Raw genomic sequence first — 25,941 nt, forward strand, 5'->3', positions numbered from 1 at the left:
TTTTATTATTCACTCATGGGATGTGGGCCTCAGTGGCTGGTCAGCATTTATTGCTCTCCTGCATTTTGCATTGAACCAGAGTTGAACCCCTGGCTTGATGGTAATGTTAGAGACTGGATCATGAGGTTGTAGATTGTATTGGAGAATGATGATCCACAGAGCCTCTTGGATGTCCAGTGTTGAGTTGCTGGATCTGTTAGAAGTCTGTCCCAATTTTAAGAGTGATAGTGTCACACAATGCAATGTCAGGTATCTGTAGTGGGCAGATTATTGAGGATGACACCAAGTTTGTTCTTCCCTCTTGTTGGTTCCCTCATCACTTGCCACAGACCCAGTAAAGCAGCAATATCCTTTGAAGCTCACCCACCTGAATCAGTAGTGCTGCAGCTGAGCCACAGTTTGTGGTGGACATTGAAATCCCCATTCTCGTGTACATTTTATGCCTTTGCCACCCACAGTGCTGTTTCCAAGAGTTGTTCACTATGGTGGAGTGCTAATACATCAACTGACAGTGCATGGTAATGAGCAGGAGGTTTCTATGCCCATGTTTAACCTGGTGCCTTGAGGCTTCATAGAATCCAGAGTCAATGTTGAGGGCAGCTCCCTTCTGAATTATACCACAGTTACCACTACCTCTGCTGGGCCTGTCCTTCCAGTGGGACAGGACATATCCAAGGATGGTGATGGTACTGTCTGGGACATTGTCTGTAAATTATGATTCCACAACTATGTCAGGCTGTTGCTTGACACTTCTGCCACTTTTGCCTAGTTTGTGAGACACTCTCCCAATTCTAGTACTAGACCACAGATGCTAGTAAGAAGGACTTTGCAGGGTTGATAGGACTGTGTTTGTCATTGTAATTTCTGATGCCTGGGTTGATACGTAGTAGTCTGTCCAGTGCCATTTCTTTTTTGATACCTTCTAGTGGTATGTTACAACTGAATGGATTGCTATGCCATTTCAGTTAAGAGACAACCAATTGCTATGGGTCTGGATTCACATGTATGCCAGACACGTTAGGGATGGCAGATTTTCTTCACTAAAAGAAAATAATGAAGAGACAATGGTTTCCCAGTCATCATTGGACTCTTAATTCCAGATTTGTATTGAATTAAAATTCGATCATCTTCCATAGTGAAATTCAAACTTGTGTCCCCAGAACATGACCTGGTTCCTGGTATTAATAATCAAGCAATAAAGCCACCAGGCCACTGGTGCAAGTGGACGCGTACTCACTGATGTGACTTGTCTTTGGTACAGAGGCCATCTTAGTGCAAACATCTAGCATTGTGAGCCAGGAGAAATTTTCATTCCATCGCAACTGCTTTGGCTCTGGTCCAGGGTGAGGTTTGTGTGCACTTTACATTTTACAGAGGTGAGGCTATCAGAGCCACGTTTGGAAGGAAAAGTCAACATTTTATTGCTTTGATAAATCAAATAGAAAAACAACCCAATCCTTAAAGAATGTGAAATATAGCAAGCACAGGGCTGGCAGCCAACTGCTCAAAATAAATAATAACAGGAAAGTTTCAAATCCACTTAGTCATTCTGGACAATGGTGGCTCTTTGAGAGGGAGGGAGTGTGGGTGTTTGTATATGTGGGTGTGCACGTGGGTGTGTTCATTTTCTTTTTTTAGTGCAGATATTATATATACATTTGCATAATCCAAACTGTTTGTCGATAATCTCTACATGTTGCTTGAGTAAGTTTATTTCTGATAATAAATTAGTTATTTCTTGCTGACTATAGAGAGCCGGCTGACCTGTTTTCAATACTGAACCTGTCAAGAGTCCGAGACCTCTATAATTGGGCATATCACCAGCTTGGTTCCATTGAAAGCTTACTGTGATCCGTAGAGGATTGACCCTGGAAAAGGAAAGAGCGATCCCTCCAATCTTGATTATCACCGGGATTGTATACAAAGGATGAAAGTCTGCAGCGAGATGGTTGACTTTTGCTGTTTCTGAAGTGTTGAGTAACTTAGTTGAGCAGTAATTCTTTTTCAGAAGGACAAGTTCATTCCAACAAATAGGACTATTAATGAGATGCAAAAGCACATATGTACGCTTCTGACTGTCTGATGGCGAGAAAGTAATCTCCCCACTTAAGAAGGAAGTCCTTCATTGTGGAAGGTTAATTTGATGGGGAGAATCTGAGTTTTGGACTCTGGCTCAATTAGGTCATAGTTAAAAATCACACAACAACAAGTTATAGTCCAACAGGTTTATTTGGAAGCACTATCTTTCGGAGCGCCGCTCCTTCATCAGGTGGTTGTCAACTTCCAATTAAACTTATTGGACTATAATCTGGTGTTGTATGATTTTTAACTTTGTACACCCCAGTCCAACACTGACATCTCCAAACCAATTAGGTCATGACTTTCATCTTTATTCTCAACACCATGCGAGGGAAATATTCCACCCATAGAAAGAATGACTCATCTTCTGTTTATCTGGCACCTTTTAAGTCACCAGCCTGTCACAAAGATCATACACAGCCTCTGAATCACTTTTGAAATGTGTCAATCTCTTACATAAGCAAAGCATGCAGAGTTCAAACAATTGGTAGGTTGCACAACCTTTAATGAAATAAAATGAACAATTAATTGGCCTTGCTTATGCAAATTGAAGGTAAATTTATTAGTGAAAGTCAACAAAGACAGTATCGAAGAGTTTGCAGGCTTTGTGGGATTGAGACCTGGGCTGTGGTACTCTGGATAAGTTGCCATTTTTGAACAAGCAAAGATCAAACTTGTTAGAAGTGTGGGAAGATTAGGGTGGTTGATGTTATGGGGGTGAAAGAAGGAAACAGGCAAAAAGAAGACTGTTGATATTGGGATCAAGCAGGAGGACATGGCCTGAGAGGACTGCTCAAAATAACAAGGTCATATCATTGCATCCGGAGCAAAGATTGGAAATATATTCCTTTTGCAAACGATTCAAGTTGAAGGGAAGTGAAATTTGGAAGGTCAATTAATCTTCATCAGCATTTTTAGCATGATTGTGATGTACATGCTTATATATATTATATTTTGATATCATTTATCTTAGAGATTGAATTTTGTGTTAATAGTGTTTGGGTTTGATCTGTGTGCCTGAAGAAATTTCATATTTAACGTGTAAATATAGAAATGACAGATGGAGTTTAATGCAGGTAAATGCGAGGTGTTGCATTTTGGTAAGATAAACTAGATCAGAACTTGTACAGTTAATGGTTGACACCTGAGACTGTTGTCGAACATAGGGACCTAGTGATGTAGGTACAGTTATTTGAAAGTGGTGGGAAAGATAAAGGGTAATGAGGAGGTGTTTGGCACACTTGCCTTCATCGGTCAGAGCATTGGGACATCATGTTACAATTGTACAGGACAATGGTAACACCACCTTTGTATACAATTCTAGTTATCCTGTTAGGAAGGATGTTATTAGGAAACGGTGCAAGAACAATATACAAAGGTGTTATTGAGTCTGGAAGATGTGAGTTCTATGGAGAGGCTGGATAGGCTGAGACTTTTTTTTCTGGAGCATAGGAGGTGGAGGGGTCAACTTATAGAAGTTTATAAAATCATGAGGGGCATAGATAAGGTGAATAGCTAAAGGTTTTTCTCCAGGGTAGGGAGTGTAAAACTCGAAGGCATAGATTTAAGGTGAGAGCAGAAAAATTTAAAAGACATCCTGGGGACAACTTTTTTATACGGAGGGTGGGGCATGTATGGAACGAACTGCCAGAGGAAGTGATGGTTGCAGGTACAGTTACAACATTTAAAAGACATTTGGATAGGTACATGAATAGGGGAGTTTTTGCAGGGATATGAGTCAAACACAGGAAAATGGGATTCATTCAATTTCAGAAACCTGGTCAGTAGGGATAGGTTGGGCTGAAGAGCCTGTTTCTGTGCTATGTGAGTCTATGACTCTATGACTTTATTTCTGTAGCCATGGTTTTTTTTTTGAACAAAGCATTAGAGAGACACTTCCTGGACAGAATTTCTTTTTACACTGAGAGAGTTTACAAACAAAATAAACAATGTTGCACCATGGACTTTCAGAGAAAAGATTCAGGAATGTTTTTGGGACTTGAAGGAAATACCTATAGCTTGAAAAAGTGCTCAATTTTGTAGAGGCCTGGCTGAAGCTGAATATTTAAAACAGCTTCTCCTGAGAAAGGGAGGCAGTTTTAGACTGTTAAAAAGAGGATACCTCAGTGGAGGGAGTTTTAGAATTAGAATCCCTACAGTGTGGAAACAGGCCATTTGGCCCAACAAGTCCACGTCGACCCTCCAAAGAGTATCCCACCCAAACCCATTAACTTAAAATTTACCCCTGACTAATGCGCATAACTTACACATCCCTGAACACAATGTGCAATTTAGCATGGCCAGTTCACCTGACCTGCACATCTTTAGAATGTGGGTCGAACCAGAGTATCTGGAGGAAACCCACACAGACACAGGTAGAACATGCAAACTCCACACAGGCAGTCTCCCAAGGCTGGAATCGAGCCCAGATCCCTGATGCTGTGAGATAGCAGTGCTTACCACTGCGCCATCGTGCTGCCCCACAGTTTATCAGCTCCAGCTCAGAAGTATTTAGTAAAATCCTAATGAGTTTTTGTGAAGCTGGGAAAGTCTAGGCTCAATTATATGATAAAGCAAGGAAGGGGCTATCCGATTCCCATGACCAGGAATTGAAGCCACAGCTAAGTCTAACCCTATGTATAATTGAAAAGGGAATTTTCTCTGATGTTTGATTTCTATAATGGGATGCTGTTAGGATTAATTGATTGTATTTTTACCATGTGTTTCCAAATCCTTGTGTTCTATGTAAATTGCTTGGTTTATTGTATTGTGTTTTATTTTCACTTCTTTCATAAGACCATAAAACATATGAACAGGCATAAGTCATACAGCCCATTAAATCTGCCCTACCATTCAATGAGATTACATGTGATCGGATAAGCCTCAACTCTACTTTCTTGCCTTTTCCCCTTGATTCCCTTATTAATTAAGAATCTGTCTGTCTCAGCCTTGAATATGCTTACATAACCCAGCCTCAACGGCTCTCTGAGGTAAAGAATTCCATAGATGTGTGACTTTGTCATTAGATTTTACATAATGAATTTTTGCTTTATTGTTGAAAACAAGTCTTCAACATTGTGTCCTTATCCCTCAATGAAAGACTACCCTGTTAAAATAAAAAAAAAATTCATCAAGCCAATTTCTGTTGGGATCTGACTTGTCCAGTAACAACATAACAGATAATAGGTTAGGAAGGTTCAAATGCTTCAGACAACTTAAATATTTCTTTGAAACACACTTGTTATTGCCAGACCATACCCAGAACTATCTTCTCAGTAGGAGGGAGGGGTGAAAAGTGAGGCAAATGTAAGCGCATTTACCCAGCTTTAACGAAGGCCTGGGAATTCTGAAACTGTGAGGTAGAAAGAATGGGTGCCTTGGGCTAATGTTGGAGGCCTTCGAGACTCGTTAACACTGAGGCTGAAAGCCAATGGGGAGGACGCCTCCTGGTAATTTCCATCATGAAGCACTTGGACATTGCACGTTGTCACTGAGTAATCACAAGGGAAGAATGCTACTGTTACACACATGAGATGTTGACAACACTGGGATACAGGCTGTATACTCCATGGACCTTATGCAGCATTGGCCCAGACTGTGTGTGCTGCATTTTCCTGGAGCCATTGGTGCCCCACATGATGTCATTAGTACTCATTGTATAACCGCACCATAGCACATCATTAGAGATTGACACCTCAGGACACTATGAAGCTTACAGGCTCGATACAGAGATATGAACAGCCACATGTATGGCATAAATGAACCTTTATCACAAATGTAAACTATGTACACCTTTGTGTTAGACACGGATTCCATGTGCCTGCACAAACCTTTCTTTCACTCTCCTTTCCCTCCCACTGTGCCTCACTGAGCTGCCCTGGTATGTAGATGAGGTAGATGGAGCTGGGTCCATAGTGGAGCCTATCAGCCCACATTTGGTGGGGAGACCCCAGGTGTGTTTTAGTCAGCATGGATCAGACGTGTTGTAGACCTTCTTGCCCTCCTGTCCTGAACCTCCAAGTATCGGAGGGAGGAAGGCAGCCTGGAGGTGGAGGGCCTGGCCAGCCATGCTGCACAATACCCAGGGGACCGTGATTGGCTCCGCCTCTGGCTGGGTTTCTTCTGTCCCTACTGAAAACAACAAATGCTGGAGATGACAGCGGGTCAGACAGCATCCCTGGAAAGGGAACAAGCTAACATTTTGAGTCGAGACAAGAGCTCTGATGAAGAGTCATCTAGACGCAAAACATTAGCTTGCTCGCTCTCCATGGATGGTGTCTGACCCAATGTAATCTCCAGCATTTGTTGTTTTCAGTACAGATTCCAGCATCTGCAGTAATTTGTTCTGACATCTACTCCGTCTCCATGGGAGAATGGCACACATAATCCCTGGTCAAGGCATATTGACAGTCCCCCACCCACTGCCACCTTCGCTTCAGTCCTGAGGGCCAGTGCCTGGAATGATGGAGTTCACTTCAGTGTGACACTGCAGCAGAGCCTTTGAGTACTGGGCCTTCCTCTTCACTGTCGCTGCTAACGTGTTGATGGAAACAAATTGATGGGCACTGAAGTAGCTGCATTGTTGCAGCTTCTCAGCAGGGAGCGGTCGCAGGATCCCGAATGCCTCTCTGCCAATCCTGCTAGTCTCTGAACATATCCAGTGAGTCCCTCATCGCTGGGATTAGTGGGTCTTCCCCTGCCGTGGGCTCAGCGAATAACTGATCCTGGACTCTCCCCCAGTGGCCCGCAGCATCTCTCCCTCACCTGTCTGCACAACTCTGAGTGTGGAATCATCAGCAGCCTCCCGTCCGACTCTCCCTTTCCCTATCCAAGCTACCAAGGTTTGGGTCTCGCCACTGGCAGGGCAGATTAGTGGGCATCTTGCCACCCCATGAATGCCTCTTCCTCTGAGGTTGAGGAGACTTTCTGTTGGAGGAGATGGCTGTTTCTCAACTGAGTGCAGCTGTAAGACACAAAAGACAGAAAGCATTGTGGTCCAAGTGTTTAGATGTTGTCTCTGATAAACACAGTGAATGTCAGCACATTCCCCCCATGACAAGTGCTACTTACTCAGTTGCTAAGTGTCTCTGCATTCCTGCAGGATCTGTATCAGTTCTTTCGGGCCAAGACCAGTATTTGCTACTCGGCGGGGTAGGGTCTCTGACCTTCAGAGATCTCCCTCTCCTCCCCAACTGGTTCACCTTCTTTCCATCTGTTGAAGGATGTCTTTTCCTGTAAAGACATAAAGACCTGAATGAGCTAGAAATGAATGAACAGCACTGCTCTTAGTCCTTGGTGTATGTGGGGGAAAGCTGTTGAACTGTTTCAAGGGAATGAGGGGGTAGTGCATTAGAGATGTGGGGTTAGTGCTGTGGGAGGATAGAGTGTAAGAGGAGGGAGGAAGGATGTTACATGGAACACACAAGGAGTCAGAGCAGAAGTCTTGGTTGGAGATGATTACAGTAGTACGGATAGAGTGAGTGTGATAGCAGACAGCAAAGTATGGCATTGACATTGGAGGCACAGAGAAGGTAATTGACCTGCTTTCAGCTCAACCACCTGGTCTTCTGAACCCTGGACAGGACACTGATCCACATGGTGATCTTTGTCTGGGTAGACATTGTATGGTGGCACCACCTTCTCTGTCTGTACTCCAGGAAAAGGATAGTCCTTTTGTGCACAGCCAGGATCTCCAAGTCCCTGAAGAAAGTGAGGAGTGCAGATGCTGGAGCACCTTGGTGCCAATTTGGCTCTGTCAACAATCTCTATTCAGCAGGGCTGGTCTCAGGTGTCAGTGTCATTATGGGCACGGTGATTGTAATGCAAGGAGCAGCTTCGAGGGAGTGTTGGCCAGTGCTCTTCCAGGTTCACTGCATGCCCTCAAAGATAACAAGGCCACAAAGAATGTTGGTCTTATGGCAGATATCAGGTGAGCGTTTAGTTCATCCAAGAACAGTACATGGAAGGAATAGACAGAGATATGACATGATATTTGCCACTGGGTCAGCGATGGCAACTAACACAGAACTTTTAAGGTACAGAGAGAAAACTTGCCTGACTTTGCAGTATGTTTCCCTCCATGAAATTTGATATGACTCTCCCTTATCCAAAACTCATTCTAGTTAATGTGTTTAAGGGAGAAATATTTAAAGCATTGATAACATTCCAACTCAATTGTCTGAACATCATTTTATTCCAGAAGCTAAGGCTGCTGTTGGAGTGTGAACATTGATGTGCACAATGAAGCACAACAATAATAAGGACAGATTGCCACTGGGCAATAACTTCATCCATTATTAGATCCAATTAACTGAAGGAACTGCCTATTCCAACATATCAAAAGCTTCATGACATCAATGGCCTGACTTACTACTGGACCAGAATTTGTTACATTGACAACACATTCAATGTTGTTTTTCCATAGATGACAGAATTTTCAATCTGAAGTGAATATGTCAGCCTTGCTGATAGAATGTGTTTCAACATAAATCAATACTAATGAATTTCTCCACATTACTGCATCGTCCAATATTGGCAAATTCAAAGCTATTTGGATAACTGCATTTCTGTATTATTTTGCTTATACTGTGAATAAAACAGATCTCTAAGCATTGGTTTGTAAAAGCCAACTTTCACATTAACATCCTCAATGTCTACCTACATAAGTATGATAATAATCAAATCAAGATTTTCTAACTATTGCTAGAGAACTGGTAATGCTAGATTGTGCAGGATTTTGACCTTACTTTGAAAAAGGATTTGGTATCCTGGGAAGAGTACAAAGAAGGGTAGAGAAGACCTTGAAGTGAAGATTTTGAAATCTAAAGCAATAAAGAGAAATCTACAATAACATGTCGGCCTTCAGAAGAAATACAATCAATTTTCAAGGCTTGGTCAATCCCAAACATGAATAACATTTTTCGTCATCAAAATCCATAGCATTCAATGCTTGTGTAAATTTTCTAATATCTCCGAAACTCAAAGAATTTAAAACCTGCAACAGAAGTTCGTTTCTAGAATGTAGAAAATGCTTCAGCATCGGTCGATTAATCTTCCTCCCTGCTTCAATGTATCAGTTTACCTTGCCAATGAAACCACTTCATTTTTTAAAATTCTTGTTGTGAACGTCGCTTCATTAGAAAAAGGGATAAATGCAGTGCTTCTGAGTTTTTGTTTGAAAACCTGACTAAGAATGGGGTTATTAGCTTAGGGACAAATGTAAACTCATAAGAAATAGAGAGATAGGTTGACCACCTTCAAAGTGAGATGCTAGCATTGAGATTATATCAGGACATTTTGAGCAATAGTTTATTGAAAAGTCTGATGAGCTATGGCTTCATTGATCCGAACTGTTCCAAAAGGCATCAGTTCTGATACATTTCACCAACGTATCTATTGATGTAACTAACTAATTTTCTATTATCTTAGTAAGCCTGAACGAGCTTCAACACAGTGGGAGAGGTTGAGGATATTTGAGTCTTTGTAAGAGGTGTTGATCACTGTGTATCTCAACCACAATTTGGGGCATCGTGATTATTGAAATGAAACCAAAACTGAGGTGCTGATAAAAACAAAAGATGGAAAGAAATTGGAGGAAAAAGTCTCCCCAGCCTGTCTTGTTATAAAATGATTTCTTTTTGAAAGAAAAACGAATACTGAAAGTGAAAATTATTTTCCAATAATGAACTCCAAACTCTACTATCATGGCTTTGCAATTAGAAAAGAAACATTTCTGAAAACATCGAACATAGACGGTATGATGGCTCAACAGTAAGCACTGCTGTCTCACAGCGCCAGGGTGAGGGGCTTGGGTCTGATTCCAGCCTCGGGTGACTATGTGTGTAGAATTTGGACATTCTCCCTGTGTCTGTGCGGGTTTCCTCCTATAATCCAAAAATGTGCAGGTTAGATTAATTGGCCATGCTAAATTGCCCAAAATATTCAGGGGAGTGTAGGCTAAGTGCATTTGTCAGGGGAACTTTGGAGTAATGAGGTAGGGGAATGGATCTGGGTGGGTTACTCTTCAGAGGGTCAGTATGGGCTTGTTGGGCCAAACAGCCTGTTTCCACACTGTAGGGTTTCTAGATTCTAGAAAGACCGCAAAAAGCAATATTCCTCTTTTCTGAAGAAGCATATCTCAATTTTCATGGCTTGGTAAATTCCAAACCTGAATGAAGTTTCTGTTCTTCAAAATCCATAGAGCTCAATGCTTCTGTTAAGTTTCCAATTGCTCTGACATTTTGAAAACGTAAAACCTGCTTCAGAATTTCTTTTCTGCAATGTAAAAAAATATGCTCTGGCAGTGGTGGATTAACTTTCCTCCCTGCTTCAATGTATTAATCTGGCCTGCCAATTGAAGATTATCACATTCATTTTCTTCCTGTTTACATTCAGAGACATTTCAGTGAGATTGGGACTGCTATGATGCTATTTCAATCTATCATTATTGAAATAAAATTGTGAATACTGTGAAAGATTATTTTAAAATTACAATCCTCCTGCTGTCAACATTGAAAGGTTAAGATTTAAGCTATGGCATTCAGAAAAGGTTTATGCTGGCAAAGTTAATTTTAAAAATACCAATCCTTTGATATCTAGAAGTGTGATATCTAATGAAGATGGGAAAATTAAACTATTTAAAATGCAGTTTACTACGCTTGCTAATAAATACCAATGACATCTAAACAAACAGCATTTAAGAATTTACTTTATTTCCCTTTCATTTATAATTTATTCAATCTCAATTGCTAATCCGTTAATGATCTGCTAATGTTGTAAATTGTCAGTGCTGAGCTCAGTGGGTGGCATTCTTTCCTCTGCATCTGTAAACTGTGAGACCAAATCCTAGATTTGGGCTTCAGTTACTAATAGAAGTGTTAAGCTCTAAATTCCCTCCCTAAATCCTTCCTACCTTTTTTTTTGACTAGATGTTTTTTGTCATCTGCCCTTATATTTCACGTGGCTTGTTTTTAATTCTGTTTTGTAATGATCCCGTGAAGCAACTTGGGATGTTTTGGTACATTAAAGGTAAAAGAAAACTGCAGTTGTGAATGAGAATGTTGTGTTGTTGAGGTTGTACAGGACAATGGTGAAGTCTCTTCTTGGAGTACTGTGTCCACTTCTGATCACCCAGTTACAGGAAGGATATTATCATGCTGGAGTAGATTTTAAAAAAGACTTACCAGGATGTTGTTGGGAGTGGAAGGTTTGAGTTATTGGGAGAGGACAGAAGCTGAGACTTTGTTCACAAAGTTGCAGGAGGTTGAGGGGTGACTACAGATGTTTGTAAAATCATGAAGGGTATAGATAAGGTGAATGGTCAGTGCGTTTTTCCTAGGGTGGGAGATTTCAAAACTGGCGGCATATTTTTAAGGTGAGCAAAGGAAGTTTTATAAATAATATGAGGGACAATGTTTTCACAGAGTGTGATTTATGTATGGAATGACCTTTGAGAGGAGGTGGTGGATGCAGGTACAGTTTCAACATTTAAAAGACATTTGGATAGGTAGATGAATAAGAAAGCTTTGGAGAAATACAGGCCAAACGCAGGGAGCTGAGACTGGTTTAGTTTTGGATTATGGTTGGCACAGATTGGTTGGACCAGGCACGGATTGGTTGGACCAAAGGGTCTGTTTCTGTGTTAAATGACTCTATGACTGAAGCTTTAGGTAGGTAAGTAGCACAGACTCAATGAACTGAAGGAGACTTTCAACATAGAATCCGTACAGTTTGGAAACAGGTCATTTGGCCCAACAAGTCCACACCGACCCTCTGAAGAGTAACCCACCCAGATCCATTCCCCTACCCTATTGCTTTACATTTACCCCGACTAACGAACTTAACCTACTCATCCCTAAACACTATGGTCAATTTAGCATGGCCGATTCACCTAACCTGCATATCTTTGGATTGTGGGGGCAAACCCACGCAGACACGGGGAGAGCATGCAAACTCCACATAGTCTGAGGTTGGAATTGAACCTGGGTCACTGTAAGGCAGCAATGATAACCACTGAGTCACTATGCCACCCCTCTGCCTTCCTCTGTACAATTCTATGATGTCTCTTATGTGGATGTGAAGTTTCAATATTTGAATAAGGGCTTTCAGTCTCCTAAATCCCTGAATAATGAAAATGTCTCCATGCTTCATATAGTGGTTGATTTTCAATATATAATTCAGGCACCAATGATTCATATAAGACAATTCCCCACCCAATTAAAAGTTTTGAATAGTACAGAGTGGACCAAAATAAACATTATAGCCTGTTTTGGCAGCAGTGGGGCCAAAAAACCCTGACAAAAGTAAGCTTTAATTCATATTTATGGGCTCAATAGATTACAGCAAGATATCAATGGACTGATCAGTCAGACAGAAAAGTGGCAAATAGAATTCTGTCTGGAGAAGCATGAGGTAATGTATTTGTGGAGGTCAAACGAGACAAGGAGATTCACAATAAATGGCACGATACCAAGAAATAAAGATCAGCAGAGAAACACTACCGTGCATGTCCCATAGATCCTGAAAGGTGGTAGACCCTTACTGGCAAGGGTTAACCAGTGTTAACCCTTCCTAATCGCTCTTGAGAATATGGTGGTGAGCTGTCTCCTTGACAGTCATGTGATGTAGGGGTGAGCACTGTCTTCCAATGGGAGACTGTTTCAGGATCCTGACTCCATAGCAATGAAGGAATGATGATATACGTCCAAGTCAAGATGGCGAGTGACTTGGAGGGGCATTTGCAGGTATTGGTGGCCCCAGGAGTCGGTGCCCTTGTCTGTCATAGAGATTTCTGATTTGGAACATTAAGGAAAAACAAAGAACTATCGATGCTGGAAATCAGAAACAAAATCAGAACTTGGTGGACAAACTCAGAAGGTCAGCAGCAGCTGTGGTGAGAAAGCAGAGTGAATGTTTCTGGTACAGTTCTGAAGACATGTCCCTGGACCCAAAATATTAACTCTGCTTTTTTTGTTCTGCAGATGCTGTCAGACCTGCTGAGTTTTTCCAGCAATTTCTGATTTGGAACATATGCTATAGTGGGAGCATAGAGGAGCTACTGCAGTGCATGTTGTAGTTGTACACTCTTTTGCCACTGTGCACTAAAGGTATAGGGTGGGAATTGTGAATGTGTCGGTCAGGTGCCAATGATGTGGGCTGCTTTGTCCTGGATGAATCAAGCTTCTTGCATATTGTTGGATGGCTATTACCCACCCAGGCAATTGGAGAGGATTCCAACAGAGTCCTGACTTGTGTCTTTGAGGAGTCAGGAGGTGAGTTACTCACCTTAAAATTCCCAGGCTCTGATCTGCTTCAGTTACGCTATTTTTATGAATAGCCCAGTTCAGTTTCTGATCAGTGGTAATGCTCAGGACCTTTAAAGGGCTGGGATTCAGTGAAGGCAATGCCATTGCTTGTCAAAGAGAAATCAACTCGGTAAAAACAAGGGCTGCAGATGCTGGAAACCAGATTCTAGATTAGAGTGGTGCTGGAAAAGCACAGCAGTTCAGGCAGCATCCGAGGAGCAGGAAAATCGATGTTTCGGGCAAAAGCCCTTCATCAGGAAAAGAGGCAGAGTGCCTGCAGGGTGGAGAGATAAATGAGAGAAGGGTGGGGGTGGGGAGAAAGTAGCATAGAGTACAATAGGTGAATGGGGGTGGGGATGGAGATGATAGGTCAGAGAGGATGGTGGAGTGGATAGGTGGAAAGGAAGATAGGCAGGTAGGACAAGTCATGGGGACAGTGCTGAGCTGGAAATTTGGAGCTGGGGTGAGTTGGGGAAAGGGGAAATGAGGAAACTGGTGAAGTCCACATTGATGCCCTGGGGTTGAAGTGTTCCGAGGCGGAAGATGAGGCGTTCTTCCTCCAGGCGTCTGGTGGTGAGGGAGCAGCGGTGAAGGAGGCCCAGGACCTCCATGTCCTCGGCAGAGTGGGAGGGGGAGTTGAAATGTTGGGCCACAGGGTTGTGTGGTTGATTGGTGCGGGTGTCCCGGAGATGTTCCCTAAAGCTCTCTGCTAGGAGGCGTCCAGTCTCCCCAATGTAGAGGAGACCGCATCGGGAGCAACGGATACAATAGATGATATTGGTGGATGTGCAGGTGAAACTTTGATGGATGTGGAAGGCACCTTTGGGGCCTTGGATGGAGGTGAGGGAGGAGGTGTGGGTGCAGGTTTTGCAATTCCTGTGGTGGCAGGGGAAGGTGCCAGGACGGGAGGGTGGGTTGTTGGGAGGCGTGGACCTGACCAGGTAGTCAGAGAGGGAACGGTCTTTGCGGAAGGCAGAAAGGGGTGGGGAGGTAAATATATCCCTGGTGGTGGGGTCTGTTTGGAGGTGGTTGAAATATTGTCGGATGATTTGGTTTATGCGAAGGTTGGTAGGTTGGAAGGTGAGCACCGGGAGGTTCTGTCCTTGTTATGGTTGGAAGGGTGGGGTCTGAGGGCGGAGGTGCGGGATATGGACGATATGCGTTGGAGGGCATCCTTGACCACGTGGGAAGGGAAATTGCGCTCTCTAAAGAAGGAGGCCACCTGGTGTATTCTGAGGTGGAACTGGTCCTCCTGGGAGCAGATATGGCGGAGGCGGAGGAATTGGGATTACGGGATGGCATTTTTGCAGGAGGTAGGGTGGGAAGAGGTGTAATCCAGGTAGCTGTAGGCGTTGGTGGGTTTGTAAAAAATGTCGGTGTCAAGTCGGTTGTCATTAATGGAGATGGAGAAGTCCAGGAAGGGTAGGGAGGTGTCAGAGATGGTCCAGGTAAATTTAAGGTCAGGGTGGAATGTGTTGGTGAAGTTAATGAATTGCTTAACCTCCTCGTGGGAGCACGAGGTGACGCCAATGCAGTCATCAATGTAGCAGAGGAAGAGGTGGAGAGTAGTGCTGGTGTAACTATGGAAGATGGGCTGTTCTACGTAGCCGACAAAGAGACAGGCAGAGCTGGGGCCCATACGGGTGTCCATGCTATCCCTTTGGTCTGGAGAAAGTGGGAGGATTCAAAGGAGAAATTGTTGAGGGCTTGGATTCACTCTCATTGGAGATGGTCATTGCCTGACACTTGTGTGGTGAGAATGTTACTTGCCATCCATCAGCCCAAGTCTGATGATAATGGCAGCAATGGCAACCTGTTGATTAAATTCAGCTGAATATCTGAAGGGGAACAGAAATCCTTGCTGCATTAAAAAGTACTTGGGTATGTCTTTGATATGGTATAACCTACAAGGCTATGGACCAAGAGCAGGAAACTGAGATGAGGTTGGATATCTCTAACATTGAGATAATGGGTCAAATTAAGCCATTCACTCTTCTTGTTACTCTTTTTTGATTTCATGAAATGCTCTCACAGCTTATCACCATAGAACTACTCCTTCAAAAAAGTTGCCAGATGACAACTGGGCATGCGCGGTTGGAAGAACAGAGGTGGCCAGTTCGAGGCTAGGTCAGGTCTGTGAGGATGGGCTATTCTGAAGCCTGGTTGGTTATTTAGACTTATTTTGAACCCTTCAAGTTTGGAAAATGTTTGATTTTCTATCTTGCTGCATGAGTGAGCAGGAAACAAGATTCTAAGGACATCACAGCATCTGACGGGAGAGAGCACCAACATTCTGCTGAACCAATACGCATTAAATATTGAAAGGAAGGGGGAGGCGTTTGATACAAGTTAAAAAAGAAGATGAAATAAAGAGAGGAAAGTACAAACTGGAGGGAAAGGGACAGGGATGGAATTAAGAAATAGTTATTTCTTTAAATCTGACAGGACCACGCATTCGAGCAGCAAAATCGTTCAAATTTATTGAAATAAAGAGTGATAGATCACCCCTCTCCAAAATGCTAAAAACATGAAAAAGGAGTAGGAATAAAATTTTCAACAAAATACAACTTTCTTTTTAACTTTTAAGGATTGGTTTACAACATGCATGCATGTTCATAGGTTAAAAAAGCAGAGTGTGCATGATCAGTCAGCATTCATCATTGGATCTTCAATATCATTTTTAAAAATCTATATTGAGAGATTACATGCAGGAATATGATTGTACAACTGTTTTTTTCTGGGCCAGAAAATTCATCAGCAACGTATTTACAGTAATTACTTTACGATAATCGCACTTGTGCTCTTAATTACCAGCCCTAAATTTCTGTGGAAAATTAAAAAAGACAATGAAAGTAATGGAGATGCCAATTGTGAAATAATATTTCTGTGAAGAAAATAGCATCTTGGTCTAATTTAATCTGTGAAGTCTGATGATTCACTTATCTCTTAATTCCTTGAATCTGCTGGTTGATTTGTGCATTAATAATGGTTTGCATCCAGTGAAATTCTGTCTATTACTACTCAAGAAATGTAAAAACAGATATACATTTCCTTTTTTTGTAGCTGTTGACCTCTTCTCGCAATATGACAGAGATTCGATGGATTCCTGCAGCTGTCTATCTTTGATGCAGGTGGTGAAACATGGAATATAAGTGGATTAGGCCAAATATAGATGATGAACACTGTTCTCACTGTGATTTACTGATCAAATAATCTAATCAGTGAGTTATTATGGTTTATCATTGTCGAATTGTTAATTTTAAAAATTGAGATCTCAAAGATTAGCACAAATCTAACCCATTTAACACAGGCACAAGTCAGAAAATATTCTCTCTTCTGTAGTGAGCACTAAAAGTTAAGAGTTTTTAAAGAGTTTGTTTTACCTCAGTATGCCGTCAATCATTTGTACTGGCGTTGTGAAGGAAAAAGAAAAGCATTTCCTATTAAGTCAAGCTAATAGGTTCCTGTCAGCAAAAGAACCATTTCTTCATTCTACATGTCATAGGAAAGACCTTTGGAGATTTGAAATGTTTCCCATTAAGCAGTTCATTTACGACATGACTGCTTCTTTATTAAGCCAAGATCAACTTCAGTTAGACTTGCGTCTTATCATTCAGTTGTTGCTCCACACATTTTAAAGAGAAAGTTTCACAACCAGAATTTCTACTTAAATTAAAGAGTACTGACCATATTAACATCCTTTTTGATCTGTTTGTGCATCAGTGGCAACCCAAGTATGAACCAAAAGATGAAGTAGGATTAAAGGCATGTGCTAGAGCTCCGTGAGGATACTGGATTTTAATCTCTGTGAATTCCTCCAGTCCTATAAACTTCTGAGAGGCATGCGGTGCACACTTCCAAAAGGCCAATTAAGCAAATTCCTTTTTGAATTAGGAATGAGAGTACACCTAACCCTGCTTTACCCTTCCTTTTCTCCCTCAGTGCATAGTCTCTACTCTTTCACAAGCTTCAGATGGTGTAGGCACATACTTAAAACTTCCAAATCTTGTCTCATCACAATCTAACTCTTGCACCATTCATCATTTCAGACTCTCAAGAACTGGAACCTTCCTCGTCAGAGGAGGAAGACAGAGAAATTGGAGAGAGAGGTCAATTGGGTGTCATCAAAAGGGTAAGATTTAAATACATGATTTAATAATTGAACATGGATTGGAATATGCATTTTTTGATGGGGACAGGTAAGGAATGTGAAACAATGGCTGAAAGCACACCGGGGTACACCCCTCCCATGCCAGATGATACCACATCCCTTTTCCTTCCATGTCATGTCTTTGTTAAACCATACCCCTCCTTGTCCCTTGCGTCCTCCCTTCCTAAGATGCTTAAAAGCTCCTGTCCAAGTTATTTGGATCTAAGTCCTACTAGGTCTTTGCCTGTCTCTTTCTCGGCTACGTGGAACAGTCTATCTTCTGTCCTTACTCCCGACACCATTCCCCACCTTTTTCTCCACTACATTGATGACCGCATCGGCATCACCTCGTGCTCCCGCGAGGAGGTTGAACAGTTCATCAACTTCACCAATACATTGCACCCCAACCTTAAATTCACCTGGACCATCTCTGACACCTCCCTCCCCTTCCTGAATCTCTCCATCTCATTCAACGTCTACTTAACACTGACAAACTCACCAACTCCCACAGCTACCTGGATTACACTTCCTCCCACCCTGCCTCCTGCAAAACTGCTATCCCTTACTCCCAATTCCTCCGCCTCTGCTGTATCTGCTCCCAGGAAGACCAGTTCTACCACAGAACACACTCCTTTTTTAAAGACCAAAATTTCCCCACCCACGTGGTTGAAGATGCCCTCCAATGCATCTCGTCCACGTCCTGCACCTCCGCCTTCGAACCCCACCCCTCCAAACACAACAAGGACAGAACGCCACTGGTTCTCACCTTTACCCACCAACCTCCACATAAATCGCATCATCCACCGACATTTCCGCCACCTACAAACGGACCGCACCATATGGGCGGCACGGTGGCACAGTGGTTAGCACTGCTGCCTCACAGTGCCAGAGACCCGGGTTCAATTCCCGCCTCAGGCGACTGACTGTGTGGAGTTTGCACGTTCTCCCTGTGTCTGCGTGGGTTTCCTCTGGGTGCTCCGATTTCCTCCCACAGTCCAAAAATGTGCAGGTCAGATGAATTGGCCATGCTAAATTGCCCGTAGTGTTAGGTAAGGGGTAAATGTAGGGGTATGAGTAGGTTGCGCTTCGGTGGGTCGGTGTGGGCTTATTGGGCCTGTTTCCACACTGTAAGTAATATAATCTAACCACCAGAGATATATATCCCTCCCACCCCTATCTGCTTTCCGTAAAGACCATTCCCTCTGCGCATACCTCGTCAAGCCCCCAACAACCTACCCTCCCCTCCTGGCACCTTCTCCTGCCACCGCAGGAATTGCAAAATCTGCATCCATACCTCCCCCCTCACCTCCATCCAAGGCCCCAAAAGAGCCTTTCATATCCAGCAAAGTGTCACCTGCACTTCCACATGTCATTTACTTTGCCCGTATCTCACAATGCGGTCTCCTTTACATTGGGGAAACAGGACACCTACTCACAGAACGCTTCAGAGAACATCTCTGGGACACCTGCACCACCCAACCACACTGTCCTGTGGCTGAACACTTCAACTCCCCCTCCTACTCTGCTGAGGACATGCAGATCCTGGGCCTCTTCCATCGTCTCTCCCATACCACCCGACGCCTGGAGGAAGAACGCCTCATCTTCCGCCTCGGGATCCTCTAACCCCATGGCATCAATGTGAATTTCACCAGTTTTCTCATGTCCCCTCCCCACACCTTACCCCAGTTCCAACCTTCCAGCTCAGCACCACCCTCATGACCTGTACCATCTGTCCATCTTCCTTCCCACCAACCTATCACCTTTACCACCACTTTCATCCACCTATTGCACTCTCAGCTACCTTCCCCCAGCCCTGGCCCCCTCCCATTTATTTCTCCACCCCCAAAGCTCCCAGCCTCTTTCCTGATGATGAGCTTTTGCCCGTAATATCGATTTTCCTGCTCCTCGGATGCTGCCTGATCTGCTGTGCTTTTTCATCACCACACTCTTGATCTAATCTCCTGCATCTGTAATACTCACTTTCGCCTTTGCCTGAGTTGTCTACAATCCTGCCAACCTCCTTTATTAAGCTCTGACTCTGCCACAGTAACTATTCAGATTTGCTGAGGGAGGTAACAGCAGGAGGTAATGTGTTCTTTGGATGTAGAGGAACCAGTGGATATACTGTCCTTGTTCAAAGTTTGTGAGAAGATTTGTAGCTCAGGTGCTCGTTGTTGTGGTTCTGTTCGCCGAGTTGGGAATTTGTGTTGCAGACATTTCGTCCCCTGTCTAGGTGACATCCTCAGTGCTTGGGAGCCTCCTGTGAAGCGCTTCTGTGATGTTTCCTCCGACATTTATAGTGGTTTGAATCTGCCACTTCCGGTTGTCAGTTCCAGCTGTCCGTTGCAGTGGTCGGTATATTGGGTCCAGGTCGATGTGCTTATTGATTGAATCTGTAGATGAGTGCCATGCCTCTAGGAATTTCCTGGCTGTTCTCTGTTTGGCTTGTCCTATAATAGTAGTGTTGTCCCAGTCGAATTCATGTTGCTTGTCATCTGCGTGTGTGGCTACTAAGGATAGCTGGTCATGTCGTTTCGTGGCTAGTTGGTATTCATGAATGCGGATCGTCAGCTGTCTTCCTGTTTGTCCTATGTAGTGTTTTGTGCAGTCCTTGCATGGGATTTTGTACACTACATTAGTTTTGCTCATGCTGGATATCGGGTCCTTTGTTCTGGTGAATTGTTGTCTGAGAGTGGCTGTTGGTTTGTGTGCTGTTATGAGTCCTAGTGGTCGCAGTAGTCTGGCTGTCAGTTCTGAAATGCTCTTGATGTATGGTAGTGTGGCTAGTCCTTTGGGTTGTGGCATGTCCTCGTTCCGTTGTCTTTCCCTTAGGCATCTGTTGATGAAATTGCGCAGGTATCCGTTTTTGGCGAATATATTGTATAGGTGTTTTTCTTCCTCTTTTTGCAGTTCTGTTGTACTGCAGTGTGTTGTGGCCCTTTTGAATAGTGTCTTGATGCAACTTCTTTTGTGTGTGTTGGGGTGGTTGCTTTCGTGGTTGAGGACTTGGTCTGTGTGTGTGGCTTTCCTGTATACCTTTGTGGCGAATTCTCCGTTCGGTGTTCTCTGTACCATCACGTCTAGGAATGGGAGTTGGTTGTCCTTTTCTTCCTCTCTAGTGAATAACCAAGAACACTTTTTGGTTGGCAAGATGTAGTGAGAGGTGTGCCACAGGTATCCATATTGGGGCCTCAACTCTTTATAATTTATACAATGACTTAGATAAAGGGAGAGAAGGATTATTCATCAAATTTACTGGCAACACAAAGATAGGTAGGGAAGTAAACTATAAAGAGGACACAAAGAGTTTACACAAAGATATAGACAGGTTAGGTGAGTGGGCAAAGATGCAGCGAATGGAGTGTAATTTGAGAAAATGTGAAATTGTCCATTTTGATAGGAAGAATAAAAGAGAAGCATTTTTTTCACAATTTTGAGAGATTGCAGAGCTCTGAGAGCTAAGGGATATGGATGTCCTCGTGCATGAATTGCACAATTACTGCAAGTAATGAGGAAAGCTAATAGATTGTTATTGTTAATAGTGAGGGGAATTAAATACAAAAACATGCAGGATATGCTTCAGTTATACAGTACGCTGGTGAGACCACAGCTGGAGAGTGATGCAGTTTCTGGAACTTCATTTAAGGAAGGATGTAAAGACATTGGAGGGAACTCAGAGAAGGTTTCCTGGACAAATACATGGAATGGTGGGGTTGCCTTAGGGGGATAAGATGGATAGATTGGGCTTATACCATCTAGAGTTTAGAAGAGACCATTTGATAATCAAGGGAATATAAAGCTTGTTGAGTAGTCAGTTTGGGTAAATATGATCAGATATAGTCTTTTCCCCCTATTTAAATAATGTTTACGCGCAATATGGAGTCACATTGGCTATACAGGCATTGGTAAAACATTAAAGGTCCTGTGGCGGAGTAGGTAGAGTCCCTACCTCTGGCCGAGAAGCTCCAGGTTCCACTTATACACTAGGAGATGTCAACCATGGAGGGTGCATTCAGAATGTGGTCGAACAGGTCAATTGTCAGCCTCCAAATCCTTCAAACATGCCTGGTGAAAGTGTGGGAGATCCTCCTGGGTGGCACATTGACTTAGTGGTTAGCACTGCTGCCTCAAAGTGCCAGGGACCTGGGTTTGATTCCAGCCTTGGGCGGCTGTCTGTGTGGAGTTTACACATTCTCCTTGTATCTTTGTGGGTTTCCTTTGGGTGCTCCGGTTTCCTCCCACTGTCAAAGGATGTGCAGGTTAGGTGGACTCGCCATGCTAAATTTCCCAGGCTAAGTGCTTTAGCCATGGGAAATGCAGGGTTACAGGGATAGGGTGGAATGCTCTTTTGGGAGGAGGTTTGTGCAGACTTGATGGGCTGAATGGCCTCTATCTGAACTGTAAGGATTCTGTTCTATTCCTGGTCAGCCATCCCAGAGAAGACAACGGCAAAACACTGCAGAATTTTGCCTGAAAACATGGTCCTGTCCAATGGAGCTCCATGGCTTAGTGCTTGTGAGTTGAGAATGAGATGGGAAGTAAAGACAGATAGAGCATTAAACAATAAGAGAATGCAAAACTCAGACAGTGAAATTCCTCCATTCTTCACCTCTTCTAAAACTCATCTAAGGAAGAGGAGGAAAATATTCATGTTACATGCCCATCTACTGAAATCATTATGATTTTCTTGCTTTAAAGACATTTGGGTTCAAACTTTGATTCCTGTTCCTGTTGTTTGAACTAAGTAAACTTTGTTTTCTTGTTTAATCTGCCCACTGTCATGGTCTACTGTTATGAAGATGTGGGTATACTTTAAGAGGATTAAAAGCAGCAGATCTACCGGACACAGCACCAAGTGTTCTCAATAAGGTAACAATGTAGCACTTGGTCAAACAATTCAATTAGCTGGTTGCCTGGTGACAAAAATAAATTTGAATTTGGCCAATCAGTTAAATTATACCCTGAAAAAATACCAAACTCCAGTCCAGTTTGAATTTAGTATATTGACAACCTTAAAAGCCTATGACACAATCCAATGCTTTGGGGGTATAAGACTGGGGAAAATTGAACAGTTGAGAGGAGGACTGCCAATCACCAGTGGGCAACAGACTGTTTGAAGAAATAGCTCTCTTAAAGGTACCTTTTTGATCAGTAAACCGTGACACAGAAATTCCTAAGAAGAAGAAAAGAAGACACAGGAAGATCTAAATAGAAGAACCGAAAGCTGCCTGGTTTTGAGATAAGAAGCTTTGTTTTGTAAATCTTAATTGGGAGTTTTATAGGATGAGTATTGTAGAAGGGAAGGTAAAAGGTAGGTTAGAGTAAGGACTTGTACATAGTTGTTAGTTAATTATCCTGTTATACTTTAAGAAATAAAGTTGTTAATTTTTACTTTAAGTAGTTCTTGACCATTCGAATCTTTACATATTACTGCACAGGATAAATCTTTTCTGTGTTGCTGGTTTGAAATTAAGCAGGAGGGTTTACCCCATGTCGTAATAGTATGGGGGCTTATCCAGGATTTGAAATGGTTTAGACAGATTTGAATAGATTTGGGGGTATAAGAAATCCCAGCAGAGTTAAACACTTGCGGATTAGTGTCCTAGATCTCTAAGTAAAACATAGCTGAGACAAATTGTTTAATTTGGGTGACCTGTGGTTGATTAAATTAAAAGTGAGAGAAATGGCTCTTAAAATTGCTAAAGAGGTTCCAGGATTTGAAGATGATTCTCAAATTTGCCAATAAATTTTATAAGGAAAGAAAGAGGCCATACTTTTAGAATTAACAAATAAGTTAGATTTGGTTTTAACCAAGGACAAAGGTAAAGCTGAAATTGTAAAAGGGTACTCAAACACTTAGGTTTGTCAGAGAAAGTGCAGCACAGGCAGAAAAACAAGTTTAAAAGTACAATTGAGGAAAATGGAGTCAGAAGATAAACAAAGACAGAGAGAGGAAAGGAGAGAGAAAGGGAAAGAGAAAGAAAGAGAGGAAAAACAGAGAGAGAAGGTTCTTAGTTGAGCAAAGAGAGAGAGAAGAAAGGAAGAAACATGACGAGAAAGAATTTGAACTTGAGAAGTTGCAACTTAGTCAGCAAAGTCAAGTTAACAGGATGGAGATTAAAAAAGAAGTTAGTGATACATAAAAATATGTCAAAACTCTGCCACATCTTGATAAAAAAGATATTGACGCCTTCTTTATTTCATTTGAAAAATTGGCTAGGCAGATGGAGTGGTCTGAGGATTTGTTCAGGCTAAACTGGTAAGCAGAGCTAGTGAGGTATTTGCCACACTGTCAGATGAGGGGTCAAGAGATTACGAAGAGGTTAACAAGCTACTTTAAGTGCTTCTGAATTGGTACCAGAAGCATATAGACAGTCGTTCAGAAACACAAAGAAGGAACCGGATCAGACATGTGTTGAGTTTGAAAGAATTAAATATTGTCATTTTGATCGATGGGTGCATGCTTTGAAAATAGATAGGACATTTGAGGCTCTAAGAGACATTATTCTGCTGGAGGTGTTTAAAAACTCACTTCCAGAGATGGTAACAATTCACGTGGAGGAATAGAAAGTTCAGGAAGTGAGAAGGACAGCATAATTAGCAGATGAGTACATGCTGGTGCACAAGACAAGCTACCGGCCAGAATTTCATCCTGCGAGGGATAAAAGTTGGGAGAAGGGGAGAGCCTACACTACAAAACGAGTTATAAGCACTGTTAAGATTTTACCACAGGTTAAAGCAGGCAAGGAGGTGAAAGGCCTCAGATGTTTTCACTGTAATGGAGTGGGACACAGAAAATTTCAGTATTGGTGATTTCAGAAGGGCGCTGGGAAAAGGTGTTTTCACTGCCAGAAGGTGGGACACGTAAAGACACAGTGCTGGTCGTTAAAGAAAGGCATTGTGGGAAAAGATGTGGTAAAATAACCTAAGCCAGTGGCATTAGTAAAGGGAACCCCAAGAAGAGCTGAGGAGCTGCAAGAGAATGCACAGCCTGGGTAGGGACTGGGTAGGGAATGCACAGCCTGGGTAGGGAATTGATATCTGATCTCTACAAAGAATTTGCCTCTCTGGATAAAGTTTGCTCAGACAGAACAGGGGGAGAAGGACAAGAAGTTATAATTTTGAGAGATACAGCATCTAACCAGTTACTGATCGTAAGGGATGAGTGAGTATGCACTATTTCTGATCACTTATCTGAAAGTGTGGTAATTTGTGGAATAGATGGACAGAAACTTAGCGTTCCCCTATGTAAGATCAGGTTGGAGTGCCAATTCAAGACTGGGGATGTTACAGTGGGAGTGATTGACAGAGTGTCAGTTCCAGGAATGTAGTTTGTTCTTGGGAAAGATTTGGTAGGACCCAAGGTGGAGGTGACAGCCCTTGTTGTGGAGAAGCCCAAGGAAGACCAAGAAACTGAGGAGGTAAAACAGAAATATTCTGGTATTTTCCCAGATTGTGTTGTAGCCAGATCCTACTATCATAAGTCACAACATGAAGCAAAAAGTAAAGAGAAAGATGAAGGAGCTGAGGTTCAGTTAGCAGATACTCTGTTTGACGTAATGGTGCAGGAAAAACCTGAACAGGCAAAGGGTCAGACAGAAATGTTTAGTCCTGAAAGGCTAAGAGACTTGCAACAGCAAGACAAGACAATAAAATATATATATGTGGATGTGTACTCTGAAAAGGAAACAGAGAATATTCCAGAGGGTTATTAACTAAAAGATAGAATCCTAAGGTGGAAATGGAGACCACGGCAGGTGCAGAGGAGAAATGGGCTGAAGTGCACCAAATTGTATTGCCGGCAGCATACAGACAGGAGTTGAGACAGGTAGCACATGAACTACCCGTAGGAGGTCACCTAGGGGTACAAAAGACACAGGTTAAGGTACAAAAAACATTTTTATTGGTCTGGAATGCACAAGGATGTGGTTAACTTTTGCCATATGTGTCATAAATGCCAAATGGTAGGGAAGCCACAGGTGGCAATAAAACCAGCAGCTTTGTTGCCAATTCCCGCATTTGAAGAACCTTTCACGCGGGTTATAATTGATTGTGTAGGTCCCCTCCCGAGAACTAAAAGTGGGAACCAGTACTTGTTAGCCATAATGGATGTGTCTGCCAGATTTCTGGAAGTAATTCCTTTACAGAATATCTTGGCAAAAAGGGTGGTAGAGGGAGTAGTGGCTTTCTTCACACGGAATGGGCTAACCGGAGAGATTCCATCAGACCAAGGGTCTAATTTCACTTATAGGCTGTTTAAGGAGGTTATGGACAGCTTAGGTATACAGCACTTTAAATCCAGTGGATATCATCCTGAATCTCAGGGAGTTTTAGAAAGGTGACATCAGACCTTGAAGACCATTTTATAGGCCTCCGCAAAGTTCCAGAAAGGTGGAGGAGAAGATTGGC

This window comes from Chiloscyllium plagiosum, unplaced genomic scaffold (assembly GCF_037043375.1).
Source record: "Chiloscyllium plagiosum isolate Xiang-an unplaced genomic scaffold, Cpla_swu_hap1 HiC_scaffold_34, whole genome shotgun sequence".
Taxonomy (NCBI): Eukaryota; Metazoa; Chordata; class Chondrichthyes; order Orectolobiformes; family Hemiscylliidae; genus Chiloscyllium; species Chiloscyllium plagiosum.